Raw genomic sequence first — 9,023 nt, 5'->3', positions numbered from 1 at the left:
CACTCTAGCAAAACCATATTCATATGTTAAATTTGATCTTTTTCTGTGATAACTTTAAAAAGGAGAAAAAGAAAAAAAAACCTCATCCAAAGTCCTAATTGATACTTGTAGATGTTTTTTTAAGCTAAATCATGAGAACGTAAATCAGAAACTGAAGGAACAGTCACTCAGCTGACAGATCAGGTAGGAGGGAACATTTAGTCATGGTGATTAATAGGTCTTTTCAGGAAATACTTAGATATCATGGTGAWGGGTGTTATAGAGAATCCTCAGATAGTCCTTGATGACTTCATATGGTCTAATTCTTTTTTGACAGTAAAGAGAGGGTAAAAATTAGACTTCTAAATTGCCTGTTTGGCATTCACRTGGAAATAGAAAGACTGAGCAAACTACCATGACTACAGAGGTCTAGGCTGAGACCATCATTTTCAAGGACCATTGAAAAGACAGCTGCTAATTTCCTGAGATGATTTTGAAATACTAGCTTGAGATCTTGTCTTGTGAGCTGTAATGCACACAGTGCACAGGTGTTATCCTTCTAAACTTTTGGGCAGATTATCATTTAAGTGCTATATTTTTATAGATTAGGATTTAAAATATTAAGAATCATACTGCCCTGATTAAATACCTTGGGCCAAGATTCCAGAGGAAAATGTTTTCTTTGGCTCTAAATWTGCCTATGCTTACAGGGAGTCCTATGTCTTGGGTGTCAGTCTGACAAAATCASCAAGATCCCAGCTACCTATTTTTGCCTATGCCTGAACTTCAGCAAATCTATCTCATTACCCTTATTAATGGAATAATCAAAGGCTGTGGGAAAGTGGTTGCTACCCTGAAGGAACAGTTATAGCCTCAATTGCTCCTGTCTCCCAGTACCAGGAGATATTGCTCATTATCGACATTGCTCAATATGTTCCGGGCTCCAGAGCTCTCCTCCCACTTCTTCCCACTTTCTCATGGAAAGAACAAACAATTCTGGCCCTTGCTTTCTCAGGCAGAATAATTAACTTTCCTGTACACCACTTCTTAAAAGTTTTAAGCTTTTCTGAATCATCTCACTAATTTAAAGAATAGCTACCATTTCATCATTTAAATTGTCCTATTGTAGCATTTCTAACATGATTTTGCCTAGAAAGAAGGCCTGTTGAGAAGACAGCTAAGTTTTTTTGATAGGGTTGCTTAAAAATCCTCTTATATTTAATCCCATTAATACTTATTAATAATTAATAAGMAATAATTAAAAATAAAATTCATATTTCTAAGCAATTTCAAAAAATAAAAGCCTATTGTCACTTTCACTTCCAAAAYTAAAATTAGATGCAAAGTTTGGACCCAAGACATTTTTGATCTGATACTGAAGTAAATTGGTAGAGTTCCAGTGAAATCAGTATAGTTGTACTGATTATCAGGAGCAGAGGATCTARCTTTTAAATCTTAGCTTCCATCTAATAATTACTCTGGAAAGTGTGGTATGGAAACCCATCACCACCTACCAATTTTACCTTTTTACTAATTTTTTCTTTTCACAAAGAAAAAGGAGTTTGGAGACTTTTCTTATATTTACAAAAGCATTGTGTGAACTGGAGCGCAAATTGCAAATTGTAACTAAATTAYAGTGTACTACATAATCTTCTTGCCTTCTGACAGTCCTGTTTCCAAAATTATTTAAAGACTGGCATATAGATGATTCCAAAGTTCATTCCAAAGCATCAGCATCCATAGTAGACATAAATAAAGAAGTCTGCTGAGAAGTTCCAGAGTTTATGAACACCACAGGCATTACTGACAGACCATATTCTTTGCAGTGTAGCTTGCCTCTATTTCTAGCTGGAAATAAGCAGCTATGACACAAACAGGGCTGCATACACTCGTAGGCTTAGTGGGATAATATCTTTTTGGTATACAGATTGACTTCTTTATTACCTTCCCTTCAATCGTCTACTTTTCAGTGCATTCACTTTTTCATTGTGCTTTCATTGTGCAGGAACACCTTTCCAAAACAGAGAAYTGCTTGAGCCTAGGATAACTAGAGTACTGTCTTACCCTTATGACTCCTCATCTCAAGAGCAGTGAAGCTGTCTACCACCGTTGGAAAGCGTGGACGTATTACAGTAAGACTCTTCATGAAGACTGAACCTTTCTGTTTCTATGATTATTTATTTCTCCAGTTTGAAAAACTTCACGTACCAGTCTTACTATGGTTCTGGACTTTGGCTAGAAGAGATCTGCAGAGGTCGTGTATTCCATCTCTCCAGCCCTGGGCTGAAATAGCTCTTATGTTTAGCATTCCTAGCAAGGGTCTGCCTAGCCTTGTCTAAAAGTCTACAAGTGATGCAGGTTCTACCTCTTTTATTATCGGTCTGTTTCAGTGATTTGCAGTTCTTGAAGTTAGAAAGCTTTCCTAATGCCATGTAGGCTCTTGTGCTGCAATTTCAGCTCATGGCTTCTTGACCTATCCTCCAGACAGATAGAAAGCWGATTGTTCCCTTTCACTTTGCAGGAGCCTTTTACATATTTCAAAAGTGTTGTCGTGTTTCTTTATTGTCTCCCTGTCTAGACTAAACAAACTCTTTCAAGCTCTCTCCACAGGTCACATAAGTAGAGACCTACATTACTCTTGCTAATTATGTTGGGAGTCACTCTACCCACATCTTTCTTGCAATCTGATGCCCGTAAGCGACTCAGCTGAAGCTTTATTAGTGCAGGATAGAGGGGAAGTATCACTGTCTGTCTTTCAGGTCCTGCCTACATATTTCACTGTGTTATCTATATTCTTAAGACTACACAATATTGTTGATGCATGCTCAGTTAGCATTCACCAGTTGCATTTGTACTGTGTAGTCACTTGGACAAATAATTATTCTAATAAAAAGGCAGAATCTGTGTGTATCTAATTGTTATTTTTCCTAATATTTCTTATTTATGTTTTCATCTTTCAAGTTGACATACTATGTCAATTTAATAAACCTGATCTCTATTTCTATTGTCTGAGTTATTACATATTAAATAGTATCGGATCTCTGAAGAACCACATCCTTCCATTTTAAATGTTAACTCTCAGTGTTTTCTGGGTACAGTTATCCCTCAACATCCAGAGCAGGACTACTGAAGTACCAACATCTGATCTGAATTCAGCTACAAGTAGACTTTCTTCAGATATCTCTTGGGTCTTAGATGTGTAGAATCATACAGTTACAGAATCATACTCAGGTTAGAATGGATCTTGGGAGGTCATGTAGTTCAACCTCTTAGTCAAAGCAGGGTCAATGTTGGATTCAAACCCAGTTGTTTACTTTCCACTGTCCATATGAGTCTTGAAAACTTCCAGGGACAATGATCCCGTTGCCTTCCTGGGCATCCTGTCTCAATAATCATTATCCTCACTGTGCAGATTCTATTCTTTATATCCACTTGGAACTTGCCCTGTTTCAATTTATTACCAGTCCTCCACAGTGCACATTACTCAAGAGCCTGGCCCTATCTTATTATTAGCCTCTACTTAGATATTGTCAAACTTCTACTTCCTCTTCTCCAGGCTGCACAAGCTCTGTTCTTTCAGCCTCTCCTCACAAGTTAAGTGCCCAAGACACCAACCATCTTGATGGTCTTCTGGACTCTTCTATACTCACTCAGCTTTATGAATGCTTCTTATACTAGGGGTTTGAAAATTGAATGCAGTTTTCCTAGTGTGATGTGCTGAGTAAAGGGCAATAATCTCTTTGCTCGATCTATGCCTAGCCTGGTGTGCTGTGAGCTTTTCTGCCACGGCACACAGCTGACTGGCCGACTTTTCAGCACAGCTGCCTTCTAACCAGTCACCAGTCTATACAGCAGCAGGGCATCAGGCATGGGACTTTGTAGATATCATTRTGGATTTCATGAGAATCTTGTTAGTCCATCCCTCCAGCCTGTCTAGAAAATCTGAACAGCAGCCCTGCCAGGACCCCCCAGCACAGAGTCACCCAAAAATTTGCTGAGCGTGCCCTTCAACTAATCCTACAGGTCATTAATAAAAATACTAAGCAGGGCATGTCCCAGGATTAAACACTGAGGAACTCTTGTAACAGGTAGAATACAAACTGCTAGCCACTAATTTTTGAGTGTGAAGACCCAACCAATTTTTTCAGCTACCTAGTGTCCACCCATCTAGTCCATACTGTCCCAACAAGGATGCCATGGGAGACGGAATTCAGTCTTGCTAAAGTCAAAACAAACTGCATCAACCATATTCACAGATCTGGTAACTTCATCAAGTCAATCAAGTTGGTCAAGCATGATTTACCCTTGGTAAATACATGTTGGCAAACCCATTCACAACTGGCTTCTAAGAACACTTGCTCTATGATTTTCCCAAGAATCAAAGTGAGGCTGATTGACCTTTATTTCCCTTGGTTGTTCTTCTTGCCTTTCTGAGGATGACACTATTTGCCTTTCTCCAGTTCTAATATATTATTTCTGAAAGCAGAAAACCAAAGCAATATTCAATAAATCAACACACTATTCAAGATCTGGGAGGAAGCTGGCACAACAATTTTGTTTTGCTCACTCTTCCTTTCCTAACACTCTATTTACTTTTTTGACTATCACTGAGATAAAGTATTCATAGAACTATCTATGTAATCCCAAGGCCTCATTCCACTGCATTAACAGGCTGCTCAGCATCCATCTATGAAAAGTTAAGATTGTTTTTTCTAGTGTACTTCACTTTATATTTACCTTCACTGACTTTTATTTGTCATTGATGCCTCAGGTACCCTACTCTTCACAGTTAGTTCTCATCTTTACTTTCCCAAATAACTTTGTTTCATCACGAACTTTGTTACCTCACTGTTAATCTTTCTTTCTGGATCTTTTGTTAACCATGGCTCAAACATAGATTTCACTGAGACTCCATTGGTGAATGCCCCACACTTCAAAATCTGACCTTTACTATCTTTCATCTTTGTTTCCTACCTTTCCCTTCTAATCAGCTATTCTGTGAGGTGGACATTCTTTGTGAGGATCTCTTATAAAATAGAATAGATTAAGAAGATTAAAACAGTAATTTCAAAGAGAGAGAATATTTTACATATAAAAAGCRCCCAGATAATTTACTTAGACAATACAATCATCCTACTTGAAACTGTTTGGCATTCTAGGATTTAAACAAGCCCTTCTATTAGAGGAAGCACCTTTGCATTTTCATWTGTATAAGTGGTCATATTTCTGGATTTAAATTTTATTTAGACTGATGGCAAATTTTGTTCCTGGAAGCTTATCTGGTAGTAACTCTTCCCACAGATCTTCCTGCAATCTCTTCGTCTAAAGACATAATAATAGCCAAGGCAATACTACTATTGCTGAAAATACTAAAATCAGAGTCCCAGATATGACATTGGATGAGTTCTGATATAGAGGAAAAAGCATTACCTACAGAATCAATCCTTTTAATACCAGTACACAGTGAAGTAAATAGAAGCTTTGTTATTGACTTCAATTGGATTTCACCTCTAGATAGTTCTGAGAAACTTCTTATCCACAATAAAAAGCCTACTGCTGGCTTTATTTAGCATGTTACATCTGATAAGATTTCAGTTCAAGGTGATATAGCTGCAAATTTAAATTCAGTAACTTCAGGTAGAAAATAAATATGCTGCATTGTCAAATTATGAGTAGGCAAAAATGAGTGAACAAAATTGTAATACAAGGCATTTTGATGTTTTTGCATCCTTTCTTTCCATTGTTACAAATATACCAGCCTTAATCTTAGTTATTATTATTATTTAGTAATAAATCCCAGAGAATGTAAGACAATAATACATTTTCTAATAGTTTCTTAACACTGGTATCTTTTAACTGTGGACCTTGCTATAATCTCATTCCCTGTGCCAACTCAAAGGATTTCAATGGAAGTATCTTCTCCAATTTATAGCTAGACAAGAAAATGCACTGACCTGTTATTGTAATAAAGATTTKGAGACCGGGAGTGAGGATGAATCACTTTAAACAGGTCTTAATCCATTTGTCATCAGTTTGAATCATAGAGAATGGAGTTGAGACTGACGACAATTGTTATTGAACTGCTGCTTTGAGCACCTCTGGGCTGCTTGTGAACACGACATCTGTTAAGCTCTTTATGAAAGATACATGGTATGCATCAAGATCTGAAGACTCTTTCTGTATGTCTGATAATGTTTTGTAAGGATTTGTAACAAAACTTCTGTCATCTGATTCTAAAACAGAAAACTGATGCTTGAAGATGTGGTTAGAAGGCTTGCTTTCTGTAAATTTGGCTACTTAGCACAGGTCCATGTTAAAGTACTTTCCATGGACTTATAAAAGCCTAATTTTGGACCATTTAGTATAAAGGCTTTCTTGAGATTTGTTTGCATGTTCATTTTAAATTGATATTAGTAATTTATCAGTTAAATTAAGATATTTATTACATTTTTTCTATTATTTACTCCAACACTTTGCAAGTCTTTTATCAATTCTGAGCATAATTTAAAAGGTACGTCAATTAACTTTTTATCTTCATTCAAATGGGTTTCTGATTATTACTTTTTCTTTACATTTTTATGCAATTTGTCTGGAGTTTTTAAATTTCTTTTAAGATTTACAGAATGAAGAGAAATTAAAATAGAACTAATAGATTGTATGATGCACCTAGTGGTGAGGAAGGCCTTGCCTCTTTTAGTTTCTATTTCCGTTTGTTTATAATAATAGATTTAAGACTTTTTAAGTCCATTTTAGGTAGATAAGAGCAAGCTAAAGTAGTACCTTATTTGTTATCAGAGCATGTATATAATGGACTTTTGGAAATCTCGACTTTCATGCTACTTAAATATTGGAATAATGCTGAGTAATTTTTTTCTTAAATCAGTAATAATTTGATTTAGTTTGACTTACTTTTTCAGTATGTTGGAAAAAAAATGAGTAGCCTACCACAGGGGATTTCGGTGTCCTGCAACAAAGTAATAAATACAGCCTTTTCATGGATAACTTCTAAATAATATTCTATTTTCTATTCTCTTTTTATGAATATGCATGCTTTGATTAAAAACTGATACTTCTTCATTGAAGAACTCATGGTTTATCTCCTAGTTAGGTCCCATAGTCATTTGTGTGTAGTTCAGGAAGACTATGTCATCAATGTTTATTTTCTTTCTGTTAATCGCTAGAGCCTTTACAATAAAACAAGCCCTCCTTTACATATTGTAATTTACCACAGAAGATATATAGTTCTAGAATGCCAAATAACTCCCCTTTTCTTTAAAGTCTTTAAAGGCCCTGGAAAGATTCTTGGTTTATCTGTAATGCATCACTGCGCAGTATGAGGGGCTAGAGGTTTATAAACCCTTGGAGCTGTCATTAACTAGCATTCCCACAAAAGGTGCTTACCACTCATTCCCGCCCTCACTCCACCACTGTGCAGTGAACCACACTGGAGAACTGATGGAGCTGAAAAATAACCATTTCTTTCTGCTGTGTGAGTTTTGAGTAGGATCATTTTCTTAATCTTTTTCACCACTACAAAAATTGTGCTGGCGTAGGGCAGGCTGTGGCATGGGGACAGGAGTGAGGGAGGGAGGGAGGACATTACCAGCAGCAGTAGCATCTTAAAAAACTACATCAAACTACAGTTGAAACCTCTTCTTTTTACTGAATAATGGCAATTTTTGCATGCATTCCTGGTTTATTTTGCAAGATTAGTCAGTTCTGTGGTACAATAAAGTTCCCACAGTTTTCCACTGTAGACTACCCTGAAAGTTGTACATTTGCTGTAAATGAACTATGTTTAGAGGAAAAGTTACAGGGTAAGGTACTTTGGTGAAATACAAACAAAATCAAGGACAAGTTTCCACCCCTGATGTAAATGGAGGTGAAAGCAGAGGAAAAGATCTGTGGTGGGAGGAAGAGGCAGTGCAGCTGTGCAACTACATGCAGCTGCACTGCAGGATGAGGGAGACARTATTGCTGTTGAGTATGAGTGGTGAACCTGGGTGCCCTTAGCACACCTGCACTTCAGTATAATTAGTAGTGAACTCTTACTCTTACTTTTAGAGACAAATTACACTTATTTTTAACTGTCTAAAGAGCAGGGGGGTACTAGGGTAGCAGGCTAGCTCCCTCCATACTCATTGGAGAGGGAGAGAGAGAGACAGGYGATATAAATCATGCTGCAGAGGTGACACTACTTCCTCTGAGTTTAGACCAGGCAGCTAACTTTTTTGTGATCATGTCACACAGACATTCATGGTTGAGTGCGTTTGCTAAAAGCTAATTCACTGAGATCTTAGCACAGGTTTTTGCTTGTGTGGGGAACCAAATTTCTCAAATGGGATCACTGGTTGCTGTGCAGGTAGTGATAGTATTTCACCTTGATTCAGTAGAAGACTCTCCTGCAAGGGTCCTTGCAGTGGAGACTCCCCAAATCTCTGTTCTGCCCATTTTTTGTAATCCAGCTGGCCATGGTCCTGTATGATYGCTCCACTATATGCATCTGCCACTGTTTCTGATTATTTTAAACTACAGACAAAACATCTGGTATGTATGTACAAAAGACTGYTCTACATGGCTTACAATCAAATCAAATGTACAATTTGATCAGACAGTAGAAACTGCCTGAGACTCTCTGGGACAGCCTGTTTCTCCACCCAAGATGTTAATGAATATATTTAAGCATACAAATTGGTCTAGGCACTGCGTGGTTTCCTGGGGGAAATCTTCAGGACAGTCCAAATTTTCCACCTAGAGAGCTCCTGCATCAATTAGTCAAATATTTAATTGAAGAGGTGGCTGGGAGTTCAGTCAATCACCTTCTCTCCAGTTAGTCTATTGTCTAAATTGGTCCATCAGCTCATATATCTGCATGTCCACATAGGGACCTCCTGGACCACCCAAGGAGTTAATGACTTAAGTGCACTAGGTGTACACACAGGCYCAAGCCTGATACTCAGCTACACCACAGTTATAACTATAGTATAAACCAGAATTTCATACTTATTGTTATACTTAAGTTCTATACCTCTTGCCACAATTAA

The sequence above is a fragment of the Rhea americana genome, unplaced genomic scaffold (genome assembly GCF_003343005.1).
Source record: "Rhea americana isolate MKP2758 unplaced genomic scaffold, rheAme1 scaffold_55, whole genome shotgun sequence".
Classification (NCBI taxonomy): domain Eukaryota; kingdom Metazoa; phylum Chordata; class Aves; order Rheiformes; family Rheidae; genus Rhea; species Rhea americana.
The sequence above is the reverse complement of the archived record's forward strand: the minus strand, read 5'-3'. Positions refer to the sequence as shown.